Consider the following 23020-nt stretch of genomic DNA (forward strand, 5'->3'; position numbering starts at 1 on the left):
AAACTTTACATAGTTAATTTTTTTGTTTTAAATTATAGATGTTATTTTGACACTAACATTTTGCATTGTTTCTATGAATCGCCCCATTGTTATTTAGGCTTTATTCAAAGAAGTAGCATATTTCTTTAAATATATTGTTTAAAATAACATCATATTTTACAGTAAAAAAGGTCACCGTTTTAAACTTTGCATATTTTGTTTTTAAATTTTCTTTTGCCTCATCTGATGGCGTTTGCATATATTTATTTATAACGTGACCCTCGAGAATATTAGCACTACGGGCGTCATTGAAAAGAGTATGCTGATAACTTACGAACTGCTAACAGTCAAAAAGAAAAACAACGGACTTGGCACTTCGTTATATTGTACGGCCACCGATCCCTTATTATCTTTAAAAATGTATGTGTTTGTGTCTGTAATCTTTAGCAACATGTTTGGTCGTTTTAACAGTAAAGACGTCTGATCTATAATTTAAGCGATTTTTTTCATGCTGGTTCAACTGAGTGTGAACACGAATAGACAGTTATGCACGCAAAGCAGCAAACTCATAACCTGTCGATGCATCCAGTGTCACTCTTTTTGGATTTAAAACTTCATAGTCAATCAGAATTCAATTAGTCAATATATAAGCGTGCTGTCTGTAGTAATCCATACTTTTTTTATATTTCATGTGAGTATAAAGTGTACAATACATCATATGTGTGAAGGAATTGTAAGTAGTTTAAGTTCTTTTTGAATCTTATGCGTTTTAATGCAAGTACTCCGTTGATTATTTATAGAAATGATACTCGAATAAATAAAACAGAGGCTAGTCCATAGACGTTCTTTAAAAAAAAGCACGATTAATGGAAAATAATCTTATTTCTTTCAGTCATGGCTGGATTTGAGTTATGACAAGGCTGTCTCAGAGAAAAGGAAACGGAGGTTGCTGAAATATGGTGTATTGACTGTAGTGAGAGCGTTTGTCAAAATTGTGGAAAAGCTCACAGACGATTTGTCGCTGCTCATCATGTTATTTTGTTAATAGATGCTCCTGCTGGTAGAAAAAATTATACCTAAAAACTGTACTTTACATGAGAATAAAAAACTTATCATGTTCTGAGTAGGACATGATAAGTTAATTTGTCATGAATGAAAGTCATGGAAAATGCAATAAGTTGTTGGAAATAGAAAAAGCTGCAAAGGGCATCAAAGACAGTGCTACAATCAATGAAATGAAAGATAGAATGAAAACATTTACGAGTATTCTTGAAAAGATTCAAATCGAAAATGATCAGCGAATGTCTAAACTCAGTAAAATCAAAAGAGAGCACGGTTGACCATATGAAAGAATTCCTCCAGCGCTTCAAATATCACTAACTAAAAATTGAAAATGACCAGAACGTTAAATACGAAAAAATAGAAAAACAAACTGCAGATAATATTAAACAGTCTATGCACTTAAGGGAAGACCTACAAGAGAACATGGACTGGTTGTGTACGTTAGAAAGCAGTTCCTCAGAATGTAATATATTTCATGCAGTAAAACATCGCGATACCATACTAATACTAAAAGCTAATAGATAGGATGACAAATGATTTGATAACGATGCCGTTATATGTATTACCACCTGAAGGAACGCAATTCATTGATAACATTTTTCAAGAACTACACGATAAAACAAAGTTAAAAGCTATGCCTGTCATCACCGTTTTGCCTAGGGAACACAAAAAGTCACAACTCAAAGTGGAACGAGCAAGTCAACCGCCACCTCCGCTATACCAAGAGCTCATATCAGAAAATAACTCTATATTTGGTGCATGTTGTTTCACTGCAGATGGTCGTTTGGGTGTTGAGGAATTATTTCTTTCTAAACACCAAAGTCCATTAAGATATTGCCTTCGATTATTCAAATAGTCAGTCTGAAGAGATAAGGGTTTCTGCCAGGTACGATAGAAAGTACCTTTATAGGAGCTCAATATGCATGTATAATGAAACATTAGTTCTACTGGCGTCAGATAAGGAGATAAGAGGAATTATGGTAATTGATATCAAACTTCATAAAATCTGCAGAACAATTTACCCACAGCGCTCCAAGGGTCTTGGTAAGGTTAAAGAAATAAAATGGATATCGTGTGAAGGAGGGCAAATATACATATTGGCTGAGTCTAATAATGGTATATGGCTATGTTCCATTGACTTTAACGGAAGGATTTTATATGAATTTGATTTGCTGCTTTCTGTAGCTTATATCGATTTTAACGGTTTGAATAGGTTTTATTACACAGACAATCGAGCAAATGATATTCATTGCGTTTCAATTGACAGAGAATGGACCACTTCAAAGTGCTATTCAAGTCTTGATTTAAAAGAGTGTTGTAGAATATTGCACATGTCCGATGATGAGATACTTCTTCTCGAGGCAGACACAAAAACAGTGTATAAACTAGATATTAGATCTCAACATCGGTCGATTTTTATCCACAACCATATTGTAAATAAGCCGACATATTTCAACTCGAGCTTGAAGTTTAAGAAAATTGCCATATTGATGGATGGTGGAAAACGTATAAGAATTTTCGCGTTTTAATTTGTTTTTCAATGTTGAGGACGGCTGTGTTTTTTCAATCAAAGCTTGATAGAATGTAATAAGTAATTTAGATGTTCGTACGTTTTTGTTTTTAATAAAACCCAAAAGGTCTCATATATTCAGTTAGGCAACTAAAGATAAAGGATTTGGAGTATCCATCCATGACACAAAAACAGTTCATGCACAGCAAAAAAAAAAAAACAGAGGATAAGCAATCAAATTATAGGTACATTTCATTGCTGTTCTTCATTTCAAATTCACACTGACGAGTTCAACACGGAGATAATTGTCTGTTATAGTATTAAAAGAAAATGTATGGTTTATGTATATGAAGAGATCTGAAATCCGATAAAAATGAAATAAACAATCCATTGAAGGAGTATCATCTTTGGCTGCTCGTTATCTTAACACAAATCAATTTCATATTTTTTTAAACTAGCAACCACTTGGTAACGGAAATACCCGATTTTGCATTAGGAAGTTGTGGAAGAACTAATAAAAAAAGTGTTGTTGGGGACCGATTAGTGGCCTTGTCTGTTTCTGCTCTTCGGTCGGATTGTTGTCTCTTTAGTACTTTCTTTATTTCCATCAGTTATTATAACATATTATAACTACTTTTATCAACGTTGGTATTTCAATCATATTAAAATGCTTTAAATCATCATTTAACAAACATTGAGATTTAAAATTAGAGTAAGTCATTGTCTGTCGGTATTAAAGTATTTTTTTTGTCTTGCAGGATCTTTTATATATAGAATATATGATTTAGTTGTGTAGAGCACCTGAAATCAATCCTTCTTTTTTTAAGGGGTTTGTGTTGCTTAGTTTTGTGTTTTATTTGAAGTGTTTTGTGGACTTGTTGGTCCCCTAGAATACTCAATAACAAGAATCGTGCCAAAAATTAGAGATAAGCCAACATTGTCCAGAAGTATAAGTAGCTGCTGCTTCATAGTAACTTGAATGGTATTCTTTGTGTCAATAATAGAAAAAAATCAATACTATTTACCCAAGATAATCGAACGTATCCGTTGACACTAAATAACAAATATACTGATCCTTTGTTTTTGTTGCTTTTACTTGTCGAAAATGCTAATCCATTAAATCTATCTTTGACTTTTTTTGCTAATGTATAAATTTAGACTTTACGACACAAGAGATGATTTCAGTTTCCTAAATGTGAACTTTTCATTTCTATGTAGGAACATAACATTGTATTTTCTATCTAGATGTCCTTGATATCGGGTTACTGTTTAAAAGGAAGCTATCAAACTGAGAGTTCCAAATGGTGAAGTTGAAATCATCCCTTCGTTAATTTTACGGACGCCAGCACGAGTTGGTTGACCGTTATGGAATATTCGTTTCAAATATGATATCGGATATGTTTCTAATGTCTTATTTACCACGAATGTGGCATCCGTTGTTATGTTACACTATTGTTTCAGGTAAGGGTGAAGGATTTGCGTCTTTAATAACGTTTAAACCCGCTGCATTTGTCTGCACATGTCTTAAGTCAGGAACCTGATGGTCAGTGGTTGTCGTTTGTAAATGTGGTTTATAAGAGTTTCTCGTTTCTCGGGCTTTAAAAAAATATATATATATAAGACCGTTTTACACTAGTCATTGTAATGCTCTTAAAAGTTTGCTGTTCGGTTTGAGCCAATGGTCTATGTAGAACGCCGTACTTTGACCTTTTATTGTTTTACTTTTACAAATTGTGACTTGGATCGATAGTTGTCTTGTTTGCTCTCATAAAACATTTTCATCATTCAAAAACCAATCTGCGGTCTACGAAGATGAGTTCCTTTTATCATATGAGACATATTCTCAGGACGTAGAAAAATAAACTAACATCATCCAACAGATTAACATCCCGCTATATAAATAACGTCCTCTCACTTAATCATTGAACGTAATTCTATGCATCAATCCCATTGAACTGAGAGTGAAAGTTATCGATACAGTAAATATAAAAAAGAAGATGTGGTATAATTGCCAATGATACAACTATCCAAAAAAGACTAAAATGACACAGACATTAACAACTATAGGTCACCATACGGCCTTCAACAATGAGCAAAGCCAATACCGCATTATCAGCTATAATAGGCCCCGATAAGTAAGTTGGTCTAGACATTGTCAATTAGAATCGGCTGAAACCCTGGCATGGAGTATATATCCCTATTTGGTATGCCACTCCAGAGCTTGCGTCTCCAATAACGACTTCATGAAATGATAAATAAACTCATCATAGATACCAGGACTAAAATTTGTATATACGCCAGACGCGCGTTTCGTCTACAAAAGACTCATCAGTGACGCTCGAATCCAAACAAGTTAAAAGGCCAAATAAAGTACGAAGTTGAAGAGCTTTGAGGATCAAAATTCCTAAAAGTGTTGCCAAATACAGCTAAGGTTTTCTATGCCTGAGGTAGAAAAGCCTTAGTATTTAAAAAAATGTAAATTAATCTACTGTTATAGAATATCTGCGTCACAGAAGCCGACGGCTATGTTGCCATTTTGGTTAACACAATTCCGTCTTTTTTTCCCTCGATTGTGAATCACAAAATGAGACTCGTCAACTGTTTTGTATGTGCTTTAACAACCTAACAGGTGTCACATGTGACGGATTCTTCGTCGTGAGCATCTGAGAACATGCCTAATCTGACCTATGTAACAGAAGTGTTTTACGCATTGTGTTCTATTCGACTGCTGAGATTTAATGTTTCTAAATATCTTACGCGTCTATAATTTTTTACACTAATTTTCAATCAAGAGTCAAAACACATATTTTCATCATCCGAAAGATATATTCTATATCTAAAAACTGAAGAAGAAAAAAATCAATGGTAACTGAACTTGTGGTTTTTTTATGTTGATAGAAATTGTTTTGTCATGTGAATATGAATAAAATATAAAACGGTTTCGATTTTTACTGCACCTGATGTCTGACTAAACATGGCCCCAAAACACTTGATACAGGTTTATAATTTGTTTGATCTTGCTGGAGGTAAGGATAGTATGCAGTTCCTATATTTATTTTCATACCAAAAGACTGTTTAAAACTTTGTCTTTCTTCTTTTAATTATAAAAATGTACTGTATTATTTTGACTCGATTCCATCGATATGCAAAAGAATATTATATTATTCTCCTTAATCAAATAGTACGAATTACTAGTCTATTTTGTCTTGTATACTTATTGTCCGAATATTTATTTTGTTTCTGATATAGACACAAAAAAGTTCCTTGATATAATGTCAATCGACAAAATACCTGATGTTGTGCTCATTTTCATTTGAAATACCATATATGAATATACTAGGGCAGTTATGGAACAACCAAAATGCAAAGAAATGCATATGCATCTTTAAATAAGTTTTGCCAAGCGAATGTACAGGAAAGCTCCAAGTGATTGTACAGTACACTCGCAAGCGATTATACAATCACATCTAGTCTCAAGCCTTGGAAATGTCACACATTCCGTTGGTTTTTGCTTGTTAACTTGATTTGTCTACTGCTTATCGATGTACGAGATTTGAACATAGTTAAACTACTGTCGCCTAGTATTTAACCCTTTACTGAACATGTTTTTAGTAGTTTTTTAAGTCAGCCAATCTAAACTGTGTATTAATCTTATATTGTTTTCATCTAAATGATTACTGCCTTTTATTTTCCTGTCAATATTTCACTGATGACATGGTAACTTGTTTATTCAGTTGAAAATTTCTTTTATATATGTTTTGATTTGGGTGTCATTGATAAGTCTTTTTCAGATGAAGGCAAGTCTGGCGTAAATATCAAATTTTAATCCTGGTATCTATGATGAGTTAACTTTCAACCGATTGAAACTAATTAATTTGATATGAAAAGACGGCTAATAAACAAATTCTTGCGGTTGGCAGTAACACTTTCAAAACGAGATATAACCAGTTCTCTAATTCTATGGAAATATATCCTTTTCCGAACCCATTGTATAAAAAAAATCAACGTGAGGTTGCCGGTGATCTCAGAAGATGATTGGCTGAGTCAAAGGCTCATAACCTTTCGCAGCTCCCTGAAATGATCAAATGTTTTAACAGCTGGTAATGAATTTGACAACTTCGTGGAAAATGGAAGGCACTCGAAGGGGATTTTGGTTTAGAAAAAAAGGATGTTTTTCTTTTAATCATTAGAGAATTTTAAAATTGATAATTTAACTATCGAGATTGGATAAATCTGATAATCCACTTGCATCAATGTAATAATATATATAAAACCACAGTCATTCTTTGGAATAACACCTTTTGTTTGGATTAATCGGTGTTCTTTATTTGTTTCTGTCTTTTGGTTCAAATCTGATTGACGTATATCCTACATATTGTGGTGTTTTTGTTAAATCGTATGATTGACGATTAGTTAATGGAGATAGAAAATTTTAAAGGAACAAAATAAAATTGAGAATTGAAATGGGGAATGTGTCAAAGAGACAACAACTCGACCATAGAAAAAACAACAGCAGAAGGTCACCAACAGTTCTTCAATGTAGCGAGAACTTCCCGCACCCGGAGGCGTCTTTCAGCTGGCCCCTAAACAAATATATACTTGTTCAGTGGTAATGAACGCCATCCTCATTTCCAAATTGTACATAAGAAACTAAAATTAAAATAAAACAAGACTAACAAAGGCCAGAGGCTCCTGACTTGGGACAGCTGAAAAGTGCAGCGGGGTTAAACTTGTTTGTGAGATCTCAACCCTCCCCCTATACCTCTAGCCAATGTAGAAAAGTATAGTTAATGCAAGTCAAATTGAAATTTGCCAATGTCCCAAACTTTCACAAGAATATGCAGGTCATAATCATGTGTTGGTGTTGGTACACTAGCTTTTTTTCTCTTGTTTCGTTATTGGTGGCCTTTTATTTTGTCAGTTTTATGGACTTTAAATTGTTTTATTTACTTTTATACTTTTAAATTGATACAAGTGGTCTTGATTGAAGCTTAAAATATTTATACTTCATTTTTATTACTCTTTTGCATATCTTTCCATATCAGGTCCGGATAACTGAACAAAAGATAAGTCCTAAAAAACACGATTAATGGAATATACGTTGATTCTTTTTCAGTCATGGCTGGTGTTGAGCTATGTAAGGGTTGTCTTCGTGAAAATGAAGAAGAGGTTGCGGATCAATGCTGTAATGAATGTAGTAAAGCTGTTTGCCGATTTGTCGAGGCTGTGGTAAAGTTCACAGAAGATTTGCCGTTGCTCATGACGTCATATCAATAAAAGATGCACCTGCTTGTAGTAAAATTACACAAAAACAATTGTCTTGCACATGACAATAAGAAATATATTTTGTTTTGCATGGAATACGATATGTTGATTTATCATGAATGTTTGTCAGAACATCGATCATAGAACTTGCAAAAATATTTTGGAAATATTAAATGCTGCCGTAGGCGTCAAATACAGTGCTGCAATTACTGAACTGAAGGATAGGATGAAGAAAATGACAAATAGTCTCGAAAAGAAACGACTCGAAAACGAGCAGCAATTGTCTAAGATCAGTGCCGGAAAAAAAGCGCAGCTGGCCATATAAAAGCACTTCCCAAATACAAAGAAATAGAAAAACAACGTAAAGATAATGCATAACAGTTTATTTAACCTTTGGAAAAATCTACAAGAAAGTATTGACTGGTTGTGTCTGTTAGAAGGTTATTCCTCAGAAAGTAATATATTCCATTTGGTACAAGTATCAAATGAAAAACAAATCGATAAAATGATAAATGGCTAGGTAAGAATACCACTAGATGTTTTACCTCCTGAAGGTACGAAATATATTGATAAACTTTTTCAAGACATAGGCGAAATAACTAAAGTTAAAACTGTGTCGTCTAAGGAGTACAATCAGTCACAAATGAAAGTTAAAAAATACAAGCCAACCAACACCTCTATTATCTTAGAGCTTCTATCAGACACATGGGGCATTTTGTATCACTGAAGATGATCGTATATGGTAGTTGACGAATCGAATGCATTGACCCATTGTTCTCGGATATTTGATTTAAAAACTAGTCAGTCAAAACAGATAAAACTTTTAAAATTCGGTAGAAACAACATGAAAAGAGGATCAATTTGCATATTTATTACGCTCGTCTTACTGGCGTCGGAAGCGTATGTCAGAGGAGTCATAGTAATTGATATAAAACTGCAAAGAATTTGCAGAAGGATTTACACGCAGGCTCCAATGGTCTCGGTAAGATTGATCAAATAAAATGGATGACTTGCAAAGATGAGAAATTCCTTTTAACAAATTTTTACCATGGGGAACGTTCATGTTCCATTGACTTTAACAGTACGATTTTATCTGAAATAAGTCTTTCATATTCAGTAGCTCATTTGGATTTTGACGGTTGACAAAGCTTTTTTTACACAGACAAGAATGGCAATGACCATTTCATTTCATATGCAACAGAATAAAAAATGTTACTCAAGTCCTAATTGAAGCGAAGGTTGTAGCATACTACATGTTGTCGAGGATGAGGTTTTGCTGCTCGACAAAAACACAAAGACAGTGTATAAGCTGGATGTAACACGTAAACGTCGGTCGATTTTAATTCAAAACGTCATTGTTGATCCAAGTCATTTCAACGTGAGTCAGAAGTTAAAAATTTGAAATAACGACGAATGCTGGAAAGCGTATAAAAAATTTCCCATTAATTTTAGGATTTATGTAATAATGGCGATTTGTTTTGCTTATATAGAATCATAGCTTGGATTCTTAAGCTTATCATTGCGTGTGTTCATAAAGTCTTTCTATGGAAATCAATTCTATTACGTCAGGTTATGTTAGTAAAATTCTTGTTTTGGAAGAAATGTGTGATTTACAAAGATTTGATCTGTATGGCCTTTTTATAGTTTCGTCTGTAACAGTATTAAATTCTGTAGGTTTATACAAATGAGGGAATCTGATAAAATGAGGAAATCTGATAAAATGAAGAAAACAATGTATGAACTTCATAAATCAAACTGATTTATTCATAAATAAATCATCATGCATAGATTTTCCAAATATTAGAAAAATATTTGCTACAATAGTTATCAAAGGTACCAGGATTATAATTTAGGAAAAAGGAAATTTATAAAAATGACCACATAATTGATATTCATCTCAATAGTTATCAAAAGTACCAGGATTATAATTTTATACGCCAGACACGCGTTTCGTTTACATAAGACTCATCAGTGACGCTCAGATCAAAATAGTTTAAAAGCCAAACAAATACAAAGTTGAAGAGCATTGAGGACCAATAAATCCAAAATGGTGTGCACCGAAGTGCTGACTACTGGGCTGGTGATACCCTCTGGGACGAAACGTCCACCAGCAGAGGCATCGACCAAGTGGTGTAAATAGTTATCAAAGGTACCAGGATTATAATTTAGTACGCCAGACGCGCGTTTCGTCTACATAGGACTCATTAATGACACTCATATCGAAATGGGTTGAAACCAAACAAATACAAAGTTGAAGAGCATTGAGGATCCAAAATTCCAAAAAGGCTGTGAATATTAGCCTTACTTGTATTGCCAATAATTTCAACATTTGCATAATAAGAATCACAAAAATGCGAGATATGTCTCTGTGATAACAGTTCATTGAATACAAGAAAGCAACTTTATATTTCTTTAATTAATCAACTTCACATTACAACAAGTATACGACCAACGGCAAGTAATTTCAAGAGATAACATTTTATTCAGGGCAGAATAAGTAAAATTGAGAAAGGAAATGGTGAATATGTCAAAGCGACAACCACCCGACCATAGAGCAGACAACAGCCGAAGGCAACCAATGGGTCTTCAATGTAGCGAGAATTCCCGCACCCGTAGGTGTCCTTCAGCCATTTATTGGAAACACTGTTTTTACAAACTTTCATTATCTCATCTTGACATTATACAAAAGGACATAAAAAAACTTTTCATTATTTTTAAATTTCGGTAGCGATTAGGTAGGTATAGGTTACCAGTTGATTTTGTGAACAAATATTCTCAGCATGTAATACAATATGTTTCGAGAGAGATCTGAAATTTAAATAAATGTATTTTCATAATATCCAGGTTTAAGATTATCCAGATTTGTTGGAATATATTTTACGCATATTCACAAATTGTTTTAATTTCTATGCCTTTTCAGATGAATCAGATTGATTCGTATCCTTTTGTATTGAGTAGACCATTAAAAAAAATTACAGCATTCTTATACACATATGTTTTAAAACAGATACGAACTATGTTAGCAATAATAGTTACGTTAACATCATCTAAATGTAAGTCTGGGTCAGTAAATGCAGTGTTTCATATGCATTGTATCGTAGTTACAATTGTAAATGAACGGTATTTAACTTTGGTCAGAAGCTCTGCATTTATTTTTATCTTCATTGGAACAATCCTTTACTGTTCTTACATTGTTACATACAAATTATAAAGAATATCATTATATTAAATCAGTTGACCCGAAAAATGTATTTAACAATGTTTAAATGTACAGTCTATACCTTAATAAGATTAGTTCAGTGTCTAAAATATTTTAGCCATTATTATGGTATGTACTTGACAAAGAAATAAAGCAAATTACGTAAACATTGTGATAGTAAACTTGCTACGGATTTAGAAGAGAAACAAAAAACAAACAAAAACGCTTCTTGCGAAAGGACATACTATTTATTAGAAAAGTAATCAGGTCAAAGACTACTGAAATGACATTCAATCGAATAGGGCCAAACTAAACCGACAACGACTTGGCAAAAATGGTATTTTGGAAAATTACTAAACAAAAGAAAACAAACAGCTTAATTTCACCAGATTAACGGTCCTGACACTAGATTATTGAGAGCTGCAACAAATTTCCAATCATGGGATAATTCAAATAAACCATTAACCAGAATCCAAGATTTAAATTTGGCTTATTTTCACTCACGTGCATTTCATTGTTTGCCCCTTTGTCGTCAGTATACAACATGACTGAAATCGTTTTCTCAGCAAAAGAAGTCAAATTTCAAATTAAGAGGAGAAAAATATGTACTATGCTCATAAATGAAAAACGCAGGGGACATTTTGCAATAAGCAGTCTTGATAAACCATCCGTGCTAGAACAATTTCTTTGTGTGCAGTAAATTTACAGCTAACATGTGTTTATGACAGAATTCATAAGTTTCTTTTTGAGGTTTTAAATGCATACATTTAATTGTATGATAACATCGTGTTTGTCTTTTTATAATATACAAGAATATCCGATCTAATGACTAGTCATGAGCTATTAGTTTAAGAAAAATTAAACATATTATATGAGACAGTAGGTTCTTCAACGACCTTCAAAAATGGACAAAATGTTATAGTATGGTGTAAAAAGTCCTTACATGACAAAATTTAAATCAATTTATACTAGAAACAACGTCATAGTTAATGTACACGTTAAAATACGAAAAACAAATATGTAATACGGCAACCAACGACAACTACTTTTGAAAATTATTTACTTTTGCCGCGGATATAGCCCAAACAGAGTGTGACAAGGTTAAACATAAATGGTAACGCTTTACAGCCCTTATCGTTGTACAATGTACATTGGTTTACAGTACAAAAAAAACTATAAAAAAAATTCGAAGCATGATTAATAGAAAATAAGAAGATTTTATTTCAGTTATGGCTAGTGTTGAGCTGTGCGAATGTTGTCTTAGAGAAAATGATGAAGAGGTGGCGGAGCAATGGTGTAATGACTGTAATGAAGCTGTTTGTCAAAGTTGCGGCAAAGCACACAGACGATTTGTGGTTGCACATGACGTCGTTTCGATTAAAAATGCATCCTCTTTTAGAAAAAAAATACCGAAAAGCTGCTGCTCACATGCGAATAAAAAACTTATTCTGTTTTGCATAGGACATGATGAATTTATTTGCCACGAATGCTTATCAGATAAGCATAGAAAATGCAATAAAATAGTTGAAATAGAAACGGCTGCAGAAGGCGTCAGAGAAAGTGCTGCAATAACTGACCTGAAAGAAAGAATGATGAAATTCACAAGTATTCTTGAAAAGACACAAATCGAAAATGAGCAGCAATTGTCCAAAATCAGTACTGAAAAAGAGAGTACATCAAACCATTTAAAGGAATTTATCAAGTGCTTTAACGAGCACATAATGCAAATCGAAAACAACCTCGACCAGGAGTACGAAAAAATAGTAATACGAAATAAAGATAATGGCGAACAGTTGTCATACTTAAAGCAAAGTCTGCAGGAAAATATGAAATGGCTCTGCATGCTGGAAAGCAGTTCTTCTGAAACCAATATATTCCATGCAGTAAAACATCTGGATACAACACAAGCAACAAGTGAGAATCAAGTCGGTCAGATAAAAAAGGACTTGCTTACAGTACCACTGGATGTATTGCCGCCTGAAGGTACAAAAAACCTCGATAAACTTTTCGAAAACATGAACGAAAAAGCAAGATCCAAAGTTATATCTGCCACCACCAGTTCGGACGATAAATGCAAACAATCACAAATCAAAGTAAAAATAAGAACTAGTCAGAGTCCACTCCCTCGTTATCAGGAACTTACAGCTGGTATTAATTCTACGTTAGGTGCATTTTGTTTCAACGAAGACGGACGCATTGTTGTTGAGGCATGTGTTCCTTCTGAAATTCGGCCAAAGTTAAGAATCCATTGTCTTCGAATATTTCATTTACAATCTTGAGAGATTAACCAGATCGAATTATCTGAAGAAACAAGCCAAGGTATCATCTTCGATGCGGGTTCAATTGCCATGGTTGATAACTTTGCCCTACTGGTGTCAAAAAAGAGCTGTAATGTGATCACGGTAATTGATACGAAACTCCAAAGAGTTTGCAGAACAATTACACTGAAGCATCCAAAATGCTTGTTTCATGTTACACAATTAAAACGGATATCGTGCAAAGGTGGTCAAATATTTCTATTTGCGGTGTCTAACAATGGTATATGGTTATGTTCTATTGAATTCAATGGCACGATTTTATCAGAATTTAGGCTCTCTGATTCCATATTTGATTTAGATTTTGACGGTGTGAATCGTTTTTTTACACAGACAGAAGAGCTAATGACATTCATTGCATTTCAAATGAAAGAGGATGGAATACATCAAAGTGTTATTCAAGTCTTGATTTAACGATATGTTGTAGCGTTCTGCATATTGACGATGGTGAACTATTATTGCTCGAAAATAACACAAGTACGGTTTATAAACTAGATGTTAGAACTCAACGTAGATCAATTGTGATTCAAAGAGACATTTTTAATCCGGCTCATTTCAATTTGAGCTTCAAGTTTAAAAAGTTTGCCATAACGATGGATGACGGAAAACGTATAAGAATTTTTCCATTTTAAAATTCCTACTATTTTGTCGTTAGTTTGTTCTTTATGAAGCAATCCTCTTTTTTTAAGATGTAATTAAATAAGACCATATGTTTACCGCCAATTGTGTTGGTTTTAATCTTATCTGTCTTTTGGCAAACAGAATGTTTGTGTTGGATAAATTATGTCCAATTCTAAGTTTTTGAAATTTTGAGTGCCTCAATGATAAAAATTTGGATTTTTTTTTGGTAAGTGATTTACTATTAGAAAACATTGACAGTCAAATTGATATATATGCTGATGATAAAACGTGTCCCTTTTTTTGCTGCTTTTAAAACTCTTTTTGTGTGTTTAATTTTTTAATATATAATTATGTGCACAAAAAGGAAAATATTTGCAAATATATATATATAAGGGAACATAAGTGAAATTATGCGTTAAGCTTATATTCAAGACATTCGTCAAATGACTAGGCATTACGCATACTATGGCTCGGAATCAGGGTCATAATCATGTTAACCCCATTTAGGTTTATGCTGACTGAATAGCATAAGCTAAACTCATTTTAGCATAAGCTAAATACATTTTAGCATAAGCTAAATTCATTTAAGTATAACCTGAATTCATTTTTGTATAAGCTAACATCAACTTAGCATATGCTGTGATGTTCAGCTAATACAGAAATGTTGGCGAGGAATCAAGGTCAGAAATATTAAACTTCGCATATATGATCATGCATAACAAAATTATTTAACCTATTGCCGAAAATGATTTCAGGAAAAAAGTTAAACTTTGGATTTTATGTGTTTTATATTTCAAATACATCTACATTCGGTGAAATATTCTTTATGAATAATATTTAAAAAAAAAACATTTCAAAATTTAGTATTTATTCATTTACCAGGTCTTACAATCTACGCATTCAAAGCAGAAATTACTCGTATTTTTGTGGTATTGCAAATATATTGAGTTTTAAACAAGTTGTGGTATTAAATGGAAAATGAGAATATAAGATTCTATCTGAAAGTAACGTAAAGAAAGTTATCTTTTCACTAATCCAAACAGTTTGAGCTGGTCACAAATATACGATTGTAGATATGATCTTTTGGCCAATCAGATTATCTTTCCATTAGCTGTTTTATTAAATATGTCATTTTTCTTAAATATTCAACTGAAATTGATAATACAAATTGGGGAATGTGTCAAAGAGACAAAAAAATGACCGTCTTTTTAAATTCTTTACTATTCAGGAGACTTATCATAAATTTGAATTTAGGAAAGCAAAAATAGACCAGACAAAATGAAGCTAACGACGATTACATATAAAAAGAGTTTGACGTTTTTTACCACAGGAGGTTGAATAAATGGTTACACAGTTTAACAAGTTTCTGTTTTTTCTAGAGGAACTGTATGATATATTGGGAAACACATACAGAAATAAATCATACCGGCCTTTCGCAGATCGTATTGAAACACCATATAAATGGCTTTTTAAATATTTTCATGATTCCATTGTACTATTTATTCTATTTTGTTAAAATTGTAACATTATAAAAAAAGGCATAGGGAAGGGGTTGGTAGTAATAATTTTTATCCAACGAATTTTACAGAAAAGACAGGTTTGATTAAAAGGATTTCAAATCAAAGTCAGATTGAAACTATATAATTATGAAAACATATGTTCTGCATCTTTGATTTTGAGATGAACACAATAATGACAATGCAACAGATGATGCTTAAGGCTAGATGAGTTAGAAAGGTTTTTTTTGTGTTACGTGTTTTATTAGTTCTCTATGAAAACGCCTTCTCTAAAGACTTGTCAAAGTAAAAAAACCGATTTGACCAGTATCCAAACGATCTCAATAAAAGAAGGTTTGTCGGCATGCTTTAAAGATTCATAACTGCTACAAAAGTCAACTGATAAAATAAAAAAGACCATCTACATACTTGTTATCTGTTCTAATCATCTTAAACTTAAAGTTTTAGTGTTCAAAATGAAAAAGGTATTGCAAAATATTCTTGTTTCAAGATTTTTTTGGTTAAATGGATACAAATAAAAGTGTAACCAGTACAGTAAGCTAGTTTGGTTGGGGTAATTCTGACACAAATTCACACAAATTAAGAAATTTACGAATGACTGATAAACACGAGAAATGCTGAACAAAAAAATATAATAATAAAAATCAATTAAGCAAGATAAGCCTTATTAATTTTGTCTTTTTCTCTTAGATAGTGAATGACAATTTACGATCGATCAGGTCTGAGTCATCAATAGGCAGTACAGATGTTCAAAAAGGTGAAACAAAACTGCCAAGCATCCTATTGTTGTAGCAAGAGATACAGATGTTCACAAAGGTGAAACAAAACTACCTAGCATCCTTTTGTTGTAGCAAGAGAAGCATCGTTTGGTAAATTTGTGGTTTTTTTTTAATTTCTTGCCTCTAGACAAAACATGTTGGATCAAATGCTTTTCTCCACCTACTTAAATCATTCCTTTTGCAAATGTGATTTGTCTGTCATATCTTCATTTCCCCCAAAAAATAATAACTTAACAATGAAGTTAGTTCAAAGCAAAGCACTTAGCTAATACACTTAGTCAAAGAGCTTAATTTAGTGATGAACTACAGGTCCTTCATGAATATCCATCCTCCCTAACCACAAACATGCCAAACTAAATGGATCAGAAGTACTGAAAGATACATTATTTGTTTACACATTTTCAGTATAAAGTCCAGTTAAATCTATTCATAGTTGTAGTAAAATCATTTGTTATTAGCAAGTAACAATAGCTTCATGCACAAATTTATATCAGCTGAGTGCCCCTCAGTTTGAAATAAGACATACTGATATTTATGACTTTAAAGTAAACACTACTTTGGTTTGCATATTAAACTTTCGTCATTGGCGTACGTGATATCGGACAAATAAGAAAACCGAGTAAACCAATTACATAATACTAGTACTTGAGTTTTAAAAACGTACATACTAATTTAAGATTGATTTGTATCTGGTGGTATCAAATATTTACCTACATATAGATATATTTTCTTATCGTCTTTACGTAATGTCTATCAGAGATCGCGCAATTGGTTTTGAGGTAGTTTTAGCTGTCCAAAGCAAGGATGACATCTAACGTTTATTATTTATCAAAGGTATAATACTACCATTGTTTTCCCTTATTAATCCCTTTTGAGTTTGCACTTTTAATAAATTTCTCGGTGTATATCTTTGTTTCAAAAAAAGAAATACTTGGCATGAGCTCAGTTTTATCTTGTGCAGTATTACAGACAAGATTTCACATAATATGTCATTTCCTATAAGATAATAAGCATCACTGGAACTCAACAAATCAAATGTTTCCCTCTTTTCTGATGTATTCTATGAAAACAACAAAAAGAACTAGAATTGTTATTGCAAGCAATAGCGGTTGTCACCCTTTCCGCCATTGCCACTAAGCGGCAGTCATTTCAAAGACTTTTAACAGTGAATGGACATATTAACATGGCTATACATTTTCCCTAAAGTTTGCAAAATTTTCTATAGAATCACCAATGAAAAAGTGATGGTGCATTGAAACAGCCCGTGTATATGTGTATGGACCAGATTTGTATTTACCGAAATGAAATGTAAAATTTATGTGTACCTATCATGTCTGTTTGTTTTGTTCACACATCGCTGTGGAATGGAATTTAGGTTTACTTTCGTATAAATGAGATTATAGCTAGCCTAGCTATAAAACCAGGCTTAATCCACCAATTTCTACATAATAAATGTCTGTACCAAGTCAGGAAGGTGACAGTTATTATCCATTCATTTGTTGTGTTTGAGCTTTTAATTTTTCCGTTTAATAAAATACTTTTTGCTTTGACTTTTCCTTAGTGTTTGGTAATTTTGTTTTTCTACTTTTTTCCTACAAGTGTCAAGGGAATATTTTTTTTGCCCCTTTTTTGTAGGACACCGGATATGACGTGCTATGATTTAGTGTTATTACACCTCAAGGTTTAAAAAGAGATACTACCATATTTGCCCATAAAAATACCCTAAATATAAAAAGAGGATGTTGTATGATTGCCAGGTAGACAACTCTTCACAAGAAACAAAATTGACACAGAAATTAACAATTATAGGTCACCGTACGGCCTTCAACAATCAACAAAGCCAAAACCGCATAGTCAGCTATAAAAGGCCCCGAAATGACAATGTAAAACTATTCAAACGAGAAAAGGAAAGGTATAATTTATATTAAAAGAGCCTTATTTATGTAAATAAAATTGAGAATGAAAATGGGTAATGTGTCAAAGAGACAACAACCCGACCATATAACAGACACTAACAGAAGGTCATTAAAAGGTCTGCAATGCAGCGAGAAATTCCCGTAACCATCATAGTGATTAAGCCGGTACACTTCCTTCTTAAACGTCACTGTTTTGCATGACAATGCAGAATACAACATAAAAGCAGTAATAAGAAACTTTAAATGAACAGGTTAATAGTTTACCTGTGTATAACATAAGCTGCAATCGACAGTGTTGGATGTATACCCGGGATTGATATAGATATGTAGTATTGAGAAAATAGGAAATGTGGAGATTGTTACTTCAATTGATTTAATTATTAGTTTTTGAAAAACATACGCTCAAGGTAAGAGGGTAAAGAATTTCAAGATTTTGGTTCAATAAATAATTTTATTTTTTCTATGAGCCACGCTACAATGCAAATGCTGAAAGTATAAGTCTTACACGTTTCAACAATTGTTGTTTTTCTTCCAATTACATACACTTAATAAGTTATTTTCCCTCAGTTTCAGGCGCAATCAATGGTTGTAATACTCTTTGTGGTGTATGGGGGATAAGAAGCATACTATGGTATATCTTTACCCTTTGTCTTTAAACTATTTTATTGCAATGGATTACCAATATTTCTTGTCTCTCTTTTTTTGAATTTGATGTAATTGTCGTACAAGTGATAGGTTTAGCGCTACAAAACTAGAGTCAATCCATCATTCTCTACATAAGAAAATGCCTGTTCTAAGTCAGGAATATGACAGTTCTTATCCAATCGTTTGATGTGTTTTAGTTTTTGATTTTGTTTGTCATTTGATTAAGGACTTGACTTTTTGAATTTTCCTCGGAGTTCAGTATTTTGTGATATCATTACAAATTCACACTATTTTTTTAATAACTCTTTAATATAGAGTTCCAAGACTTTTTCTGAGGTAAACTAAAGTCAAACGAAGTCAACTAAATAACATTAAAATTGAACTTCCATATAATCGACCATTAATATATATAAAGAAACATTATGCATACAAATAACTACGCAAGATACCATGCTTAAAACTTTGTATGTCAGACTCGTATTTTGTCTACAAGAGACTCAAAATTGACGCTCAATACATATTCCTGATAGTTTATAGAAAAAAAATTGTTTATCCAGATTTTCTAAATTTGAGGACAGTTTATACCAGTTATGTAGGATATCACAGTGCTAAGGGTTTGTTTCTTTGTTAGAATTTCGATGAACTTTCAATCATGATTTCCTCGATAGTGGGTTGTTGATTACAAGGTAGCTTATTCAAAAAGAGTTCCAAGTAAATAGTTGAAATCAAACCTTCAAAACATCAAATAACATACGGCAATGTTAATTTGTATTCCGCTGAGTCAAACAGATGAAGAATGATATGTTTTTTATTGTCGAAACCACAATCCCGTCCTTTTACATCGAATTTGACATACCCAATTATATTATTGCTGATTTTGTTCTTACATAAGGAACACGGTGTGTGTTATATGTAGAGCAGGACCCGCTTATCTTACCGAAGCAAATGAGATTATCCGCGGATTTTGGTGGGTTTCATTTTTTTCAGCTTTATGTGTCACCTAGGTTGCAGTTTTACTTCTATTTTGCAATTACCTTACTAGACGGCTTGAGAGTTATTGCTTTATTACGATAAAAGATTTTATATCATAAATCACTATCAAAACAATGAAAACAGGTTTCACCGTTAGTTTTTGTTTATTAACAAACCTTAATCATAGTGCATCTGTTGAAATCAAAAATATACTGACGAATAATGGAATATAATTTTCTATTTTAGATATTCAGAATTTAAGCTTTTTTTTTTATTAAGGTCCTTTTCATGTTATTACTCATGTGCATTTTTATAAATAAAACACATTTTAAGTTGTCCATTATCAGTATATAGATAAGTAAATTCTGTCCTTAAACCGACTGAGACGCTCACACGTTTCAAATTAAAGAAATTTTCCACTAAAGAAGACAAGAACAGAACTTTTTATTATAGTCTAAAAAGTCATTTTTTCCGAAAGTGTTTTTTATGTATCTTCATCCACGGTCATACATTACCGGATAGCACGAACGGACGCCTAAAGCCTCGGTCACTTCTTATCGGACGGACGCCTAACGGATGAAAATAAAAGTTGTCCGTTGACAAAATTGTTATCAGTTGGGAGTCCGTTGATGTACTGACCAAATAAAACGGACGTGTAACGAATAACGGACACACAACTGATATGCAACGTACGAGCAACGGAAAAGTACCGGACATAACGGATGTCGAACGTACATTCAACGGACGAGTACCGTATAAAACGGACACCTAACGGAAACGTACCGGACAAAACGGATGAACTAGATATACGGAAAAATTAAAGGCGACAATAATAATGCATGTGAATCACAAAAATATTCAAAATGTTTCTGTGTAACTGGTTTTGGTTTGTTCTTGGTAAATATGATCATGTATCGAATAACATGCGTACAAAATTAAAAGGAGGAGACAGACGTTTTTTTTATCAGAAATTTATTTACCGAAAAAAAAGGACAGGGTTTGATGTTTAATTAGCTATGATTCTTCCAAACACTATAAGATTAAAAGACATCAGTGTTGGTGACAATAGAATAAAACAGTGGAGATTTCGTTTTTTCAATATTGGCGACAAAGTTAATCTATTAGGTTTGTTTCTTATCTTTTTCTAAATTAATAAAACTTGTTTAAGACGGTTATGTAAACATTATTTTGGCTCGCTAAATCAATGGCGTACGTGATATCTTACAGATAAGAAAACTAAGTTAATCCATAATGCAATATTCAAATTTATAAACGTACATAAATCATATTGTCGAATACATGAATTTTAATTTCGTTCGCACCAATATGGTTTGTGCTTTGTATAGATCGTCTAAGTAAACATTGCATTAGGCATAAGATAATAGTGAATTTGCCTTATACAGTATTAATCGCCTTTGTATGATCTAAACTATTTAATATTCGTAGCTTTCTTTACATTTTGTCTTTGGTCATGACCGTATTTTAAAAAGCACGTTAATCATATGCTTTTTTTGCATATGGGTATACAGAAGCTCGGAGGTCAGAGGTTGTCGTTTGTTTCTGTCTGTCATGATTTATTTGTAAATTATTTTTTTCTTATAAAAAAACAACCAAGGCCATTAATTGTCTCAAATGCTTTTTTTATATATTGTACATATCGGAGCTTTTAATAGCCGACTGAACGGTATATTTTTTTTTCTCATTGTTGAAGACCGTACGGTTGCCTATAAATTGCGTACCTCCACTTTATTTGATCTTTGATGGATAGCTGCCTTATTGGTAAATATTTCACATATTCTAATTCATTCAAATGTAAGATCTTTAAAATATTGAGTGTAAATATGTTGTACCTGTACCCACTTTATACAAACAGGCTTCCATAATGGATCTTTTGTAGATGAACCGCGATTCTGTCATACACAATTTCAATTTTGGTATCTATGATGATGTTTTTTACATGCAAAATGTTTGGATAATGTTTTCTTCACTCTGGCATTTCCTAGCCTTTTTTTATTGATTAATATGGAAACAGAAAGCTGAATCATTTCGTTTTTAGCATGTAAGAGATTTCGTCCATTCGTTCAGATATTTTTTAAAACACTTTTTAAATAACGCAATGCACTCAATGAGAAAACTGAAACTTTGATGTACATCTGTGTGTTTCTATTAACAATTGATGTTTCCAAATGTACATTCTATATAATAAAGAATATTTTGAAGTTCATATTGTAAGTGAATGTTCAAAATAATTTTCATTTATTTCAGCACCATAACATTGTTCCGAAAATATTGATGATATTGATTTAAATAATATAAAAGTTACACAACAACCAGAACGAACAAATTCGAGTGGACTCAATGCAAAAGAAACAGTATTGTATTTTCTTGCACAAATCACAAAACAAGATAGAAACCAATTGGTCATCATGAGCTTTCTGTGAATTCATAGGAAAGTTTCATTTATTTTTATCCACTATATCAAACGAACAACAGACTATTGAATCTTTTAGGAGTTAGCTTGTGGAATCAATGCAAACCTTGCATGGAATAAGCATGTAAGAGTGTCCTTTTACACAATAAGTCTAGTAATCAGTTCATATTGTCAAGGGATTTGCTCCACGTCTAGAGCAATTCACTGGGATTAAAATGAGTAAAAAAAAACAACCCCAAAACCCCCTACTACGGACTTGAAACTTAAAGGCGGAATTAAGGGAATTAAGGTAAATTTAACCTATCATAGATACCAGGATTGAAATTTTGTAAAGGTATTAAAGGTAAAAATGTCTACTAGTATTTCAAAAACAGTTGATACAACTGTTTACTCAGGGCTTGGTCAGTTGGGCTAATGTTGAACAGAATATTTATCAAAGGTTCATTACATGAAACGTATTTGTTTATTTTTCAACTTATACCCACATAAAACCTCACGATGATTTTATCATGAGCATATTGGACTCGGTACAACATTTTAGAACTATAAAACAAATGTAACTTGTACCAAAAAACATTAATTTTTCAATACATCAGATTTTTTTGGGGTACTTAGTGAACCGAACAGGATCATGTGGTCATGTATGCTTGTTTTATTCTTTATTTGTATACGAGACTATACATTGTTAATTCATATTGATTGAAAATAAGATCCTCTTATTGGATAAAAAGGGGTCACATGACATTCATTAATCTTCAGTAATAAAATCCATCGGTCGTTAACAGAACAGAACGGACCAGAAAACCGGT

General features: G+C 32.6%; 1 protein-coding gene across 1 annotated transcript in view; it reads left to right on the forward strand.

The window, feature by feature from the left end:
- The window catches only part of LOC134710732 (uncharacterized), a 48764-nt gene that overhangs the window by 12937 nt on the left and 12807 nt on the right, over window positions 1-23020 (forward strand). The gene's annotated exons all lie outside the window — the stretch shown is intronic.

This window comes from Mytilus trossulus, chromosome 3, assembly GCF_036588685.1.
Source record: "Mytilus trossulus isolate FHL-02 chromosome 3, PNRI_Mtr1.1.1.hap1, whole genome shotgun sequence".
Classification (NCBI taxonomy): Eukaryota; Metazoa; Mollusca; class Bivalvia; order Mytilida; family Mytilidae; genus Mytilus; species Mytilus trossulus.